At 32.9% G+C, this 5,881-nt stretch overlaps 1 pseudogene; it reads left to right on the forward strand.

Moving 5' to 3' along the window:
• Positions 1-259: 259 nt before the first annotated feature.
• LOC149792496 (uncharacterized) lies at positions 260-2,353 on the forward strand (annotated as a pseudogene).
• Positions 2,354-5,881: the final 3,528 nt, after the last annotated feature.

Consider the following 5,881-nt stretch of genomic DNA (forward strand, 5'->3'; position numbering starts at 1 on the left):
ACGTTTGTGTTATATAAGATTACCTTCATAATAATGGCTCGCTTTCTATGACTATGTTTCGTATGTTACAAGTAGATCTTTCCATCAAAGGTTCAATAGGATTAAATCTGTATTAACTTCTTTAGTTTCCTAAGGATTTACACCAGAAATGAACGGTATAGACCATTCTTAGAATGTATTCATATATTCATGTGACCCTGGGTCAGCAAATCCAAAACGAGGCTAATATAGGCACCAGCTTGATTTTGCCTCGCAACCATGGCTGCTACAGTTGATACCGGCAACAGAAAAAATCGTGACAATTATTGTTGTGTTCCGTTGTGCAATGGGAATGCTAGAATTCACATAGATTTAAGCTTCCACCATATCCCATCAGTGAAGAAGATGGAGCTTCGTAGAAAATGGATTGTTGCAATACGTCGTGATGAGAGGCTGAATTTTAAGGTAAGAAACTGGATGATTGTTGGTGTGTTTATATTTTCTTGCAACTGAATGGTGTAAGAATAAGAAATCCAAACGCAAAATAGATTCTGTCCATGAAGTAAATGATTGTATGTATGTGTGTTTTATAATAACAGGTTTCGAAAAATGTTACCCCTAGTCCCATTCCACATAACGGGGTCATCGAAAACTGGGCGTACCTCCAAGCAGCGCATTTTTATAAGAAATTATGAATTTACGTAAGAGTAGTAAGTACAGAAAAAGTAAACGTTATTACCTCGTTAAAAAAACAAGTAGAATGTAAATGACCACGATAGAGAAGAGAGATAGCACCAGTACAATGAAAATGATGAGAGTACAAGTTGAATGAAATTACGAGAGAGAGAGAGAGAGAGAGAGAGAGAGTGGATAAGAATTAATGAAGCTGTTGATAAAACATCACTGCATAATTTCTCTTATTTACTCTGAAAAGACCTGATTTATGTTGGGCTTATTTTGCTTGCTGTTCTCCTCCAGATGGCACTGATATGTGATCAAACCATAGCTTTGTAACTTTTGTTTTACACATTTATTTCATAGTGTGTGCATGGTGTGTGTGTGCATGACACAGTGTGTTTATGTGTATGAGAGAGAGAGAGAGAGAGAGAGAGAGAGAGAGAGAGAGAGCAGACAATCAGTGGAAAGCAGCCTCTGTTAAAACTCTTGTATAATTTTAAATTATAGTGAAGCTGGTAACTTTGCTAGTTATATTTTTTGGTCTCCATTATAGTTAACAAATGTTGATGAAAAGCTACATTATTATTTTATCTTCTTCAGATCCTGTGAGTTGCATATAGCATGCGAAAGTAAAACTACAGAGCTGGAGAAGAGACTGAGGAAAGCAGTAACAGAATTGGAAGAGAAGGAAAGGCAACTGCAAGATTTGAATAAAAAAATAAACATGGATAAATTTGGATTGAACAGATTTACAGATGATGATGAAACAATAGAATTTTACACTGGTTTTCCCACATATGAGGTTTTTATAACCTTCTTCAATAGCATCAAACCGACTGCAATTAGAATGAAGAGCTTATATTACAGCACAGGGAATGACATCAACATCAGGGGACGGCAAAAGGCAATTGACCCAGTGGATGAACTTTTCATGTTTTTGTGTAGATTGAGATGTGGATTTCCCATTGAAGATATGTCTGTTCGATTTAATATTCACAGGTCTTCTGTAAGTCGGAAAATAATCATGTGGACAAATTATTTGTATTTCTTACTGGGAAGTATAAATATTTGGCCAGGTCGTGAGCAGGTTCAAGCAAATATGCCTCTCGATTTTCAACTGTCCTACCCAGGAACTAGAATTATTATTGACTGCACAGAAATATTTACAGAAAGACCCTCATCTCTAGTGCTTGCATCAAAGACTTATTCAAACTACAAAACTCACAACACCTGAAAAGGTTTGGTAGGGATAGCCCCACATGGTGCAATCACATGTGAGTCTTCCTTGTACTCGGGATGCATGAGTGATGTGGATATCACAAAGCAGTCAGGGCTTATAGATTTGTTAGAACCAGGGGACCAAATCATGGCAGATAAAGGTTTTGTTTTACATAAAGTTTTAGAAGGTACTGGTGTTTCCATTGCAACACCACACTTTCGGTGTAGTGATGGGCAGTTCACAGCTTCCCAGGTGGAAACCAATCAAAAAATTACAAGCCTGAGGATACATGTGTAAAGACACATTACGAGGGTGAAAGAATACAAAGTTATTACAGTCTGTGGTGCCTTTGACAATTTCTGGGTCAATAAATCAGTTGTGGACAGTAGCAAATGTACTGACTTTGTTCAAACGACCACTAATTAAACAAAAGAAATAACATTTTGTGACATGGAAGTATCATGTAGAACTTGTGAATGAAAACAAAGATACTGAGACATTATGAAAGTACCACATAAGGTTCATTTTATTGACATTTCAGTAGTTTATTTTTAGACCTTAAAATCATGCCACATTTCATTGGCATCTTGTCATGCAAATACCTTTTAGATGTGTGAATCTATTTTATTAACATTTCAGTAAAATACAAGTTTTTTTAAAACACCTTTAGTAACATCGTGTAATATTTCAATGACATCTTGAATTTCATGCAAATACCTTTGGTAAGATGTGTGTGTGTGTCGATATATATATATATATATATATATATATATATATATATATATATATATATATATATATATATATATACAATTACTCAAAGGGTTCATGTGAAAATGATACACAATTCTATAATGCATCTATGGGTGACTGTTCCGGCCTATATACATATATAGTAAGTAAAACCAGCTACGCTGAATTTAAAATTGACAATTTATGTAAGTAGATTTTAAAAGCAGTGCAACAAAGTCCACATTGGCAAATGACTTGCAGCCATTTTGCTTGGAGTTGTCAGAATGATTTAATAATGTAAAGGCATAGAAAATTCATTTTAATATATCTTACAAAACATTCATATGCATATATACAAACAGGAGAACGTACTAATTGAGGTAGAATCTATAACAGAAGAGATCAAGCTTGTCCTTGACAGCTTGCCAAAATTCCCTGTCAAACAGAATAGTCTCAACATGAAAGTCATTTTCCAACCACACACAAAAATCACACCATTCCAGTCCTGCAACTGCCAACTGCATTTGAACTTGGTAGTAGTAGTTGTGGTTTGTCTTCAATTTCAAGGCATCATTAGAGACCGCAAGATACTTCAGAGATAGTAAAGTGTCTGCAACTGGACATTTGATCTCCAACAAACCATAAGGGGGGGGGGGGGGGGGGTCCTGTTGGGGTTGTAGACTTTACGATCAGGAGTTGCAGCAAGCCAATGACAAAATGGGCTCACAATTATGCCACTTGGGTACAGATTGACATTGTCATTCATTCTCTAGAAGAAACAAGTTATTTTTTTTATATAAAAACAAACCAAAATCATAAATCGCAATAATTTAAAAGGTGGTTTTGTTTCTTATTCAAATAAAATGTTCCTACACACTGGGGTGTCATTTATGCAATACAAATTATTTTCCTTGATTTCTTAAGCAGGTTTTACAAATTTTTGTGGTTGAAATTTCTTTTAAAAAGGATACAAATCGGATAATTTTCTTTTCTTCTTTTCTTTACAGCATACTCATTTTGTATTCCAAAAGCAATCCTAATTTAGGAAAACAGACAGCCCTGGAAAGTTTATTTGAAGAAATATGATATGGCCAAATCGTATCGTAGACAGCATTTATGCAAGATCTGAATTTCAATAATATTTTAAGTGTTGAAATATTAAAAATATCTGTGCATGCTGAATATAATTTTAATAATTTATAATATAAATATAAATGAAAATGCATGTTGAATATAATTTTAATAATTTATAATATAAATATAAATGAAAATGACAGGTTTACCTCAACAACATGTGGTGACTCGTTCTTCTTTTGTGATCTAAAACACCGTCCCTTGACAAGGCATTCATTTCCATCTCTATAAACTGAAAATAAAAGAGAAACTCAGTTTAATAAACAGATTAACATAATATCCCATACATAAAATGACAAAATGTTATATTGTTTAGACACGATTATTCCCTATTATGTTTACTTGATCTAATGTGTGCAGTTACATACTGGGTGTTAAAATTCATCCATCTACCAACACCAAAACTAATAATAATTATAATCAATGAACAATGAAGAAGTTCACATAAATAAGGGACCAATTTGTGTGTTTGGGGGCAGGGTGGTCTTTGATACTATAAATATATATATATATATATATATATATATATATATATATATATATATATATATATATATATATATATATATATATATATATATGAATGGATATAAAACAGCTTTGAACAAATAATCCTGCTGTTTTGTGGGTAAATATAAAAATGTCAGGGTGTGTACTTTTGATACATATTAAAATGCAAGGTATGTACCCAAAACTATTTAAAACGCACCACAAAGTCTCTACTGGTGAGAAAGGGGGCGTGGTTGGTTAAAAGGGCAGTTTGTGTCACTATGCACGTTTTGTAAATGTTTTATTTTGACCGCGTGCTTTGACCACAGTATTGACTGACAGCTGTACATTTAAACCAGACCTACTCAGAAAAAAAAATTTATGCTTTAAATAGTTTCATTTCTATATCGTTAACTTGTATTTTGTGTGCAGTAGAGAAAAAGTACAGTCAAGATAGGACGTAAATCAATATATATATATATATATATATATATATATATATATATATATATATATATATATATATATATATATATATATATATATATATATATATATATATATATATATATACATTACACGTGCATGAGTGGGTTATAAATTAAAAAGATTGTCTTAACATAATGAAACATTTTGTGTACTGTTTAATCTGTGTAAAATAGTCTAGAGAAAAATCTTCAGATACAATCAACATATATTTAGCATAGTAACTGTCATTATTTTAATATATGTCCAGTAAAACAGAAGATATTTGGAAACTTAAAGCTAAATTTTGTATATACGTCAATGTGGAGGATAAATTCAAATTGGATTTGAGAGAATCTACATTAAATCGATTACAGTAACGGAAATAGATACAGAAATGTGCTGATACGTTAATCTCATTTTAATGTAATGGACCACTCACCTCAAATATGACTATAAAGTTGAAATAATTGTTTCAAAAACTCTGTGTTATCAGGAAAAAAACAAGCAAGAATAATTATGTTTTTGTTTAAATGCACTATTCATTTTAGTTTTTTATCAGAACATAAAGACTCTTTCGATAGTTGAAAGGCTTACAGCAGATTTCATTTGAAGGAGTCAAAAACTTACAACAATAATACAAATTTCCGGGTCACTTATTGTGATCTAGAAATTATAATAGGTGCGAGACATGGACACACGGTGCCTGAAAGAAATTTGTATTCAATAATCACGTCACTGGCAATGCATATTAGAGTGTCAGAAAGAAACTTGTACTCATCAATCACGTCACTGGCAATGCATATTAGAGTGTCAGAAAGAAGCTTGTACTAATCAATCACGGCACTGGCAATGCATATTAGAGTGTCAGAAAGAAACTTGTATTCATCAATTACGTCACTGGCAATGCATACTAGAGTGTCAGAAAGAAACTTGTACTAATCAATCACGTCGCTGGCAATGCACATTAGAGTGTCAGAAAGAAACTTGTATTCGTCAATTACGTCACTGGCAATGCATACTAGAGTGTCAGAAAGAAACTTGTACTAATCAATCATCTCACTGGCAATGCATACTAGAGTGTCAGAAAGAAACTTGTACTAATCAACCACGTCACTGGTAATGCATACTATAGTGTCAGAAAGAAACTTGTACTACTCAATCACGTCACTGGCAATGCACATT

Source organism: Sinohyriopsis cumingii, chromosome 9 (genome assembly GCF_028554795.1).
Source record: "Sinohyriopsis cumingii isolate HCF-2022 chromosome 9, ASM2855479v2, whole genome shotgun sequence".
In the NCBI taxonomy this organism is placed as follows: Eukaryota; Metazoa; Mollusca; class Bivalvia; order Unionida; family Unionidae; genus Sinohyriopsis; species Sinohyriopsis cumingii.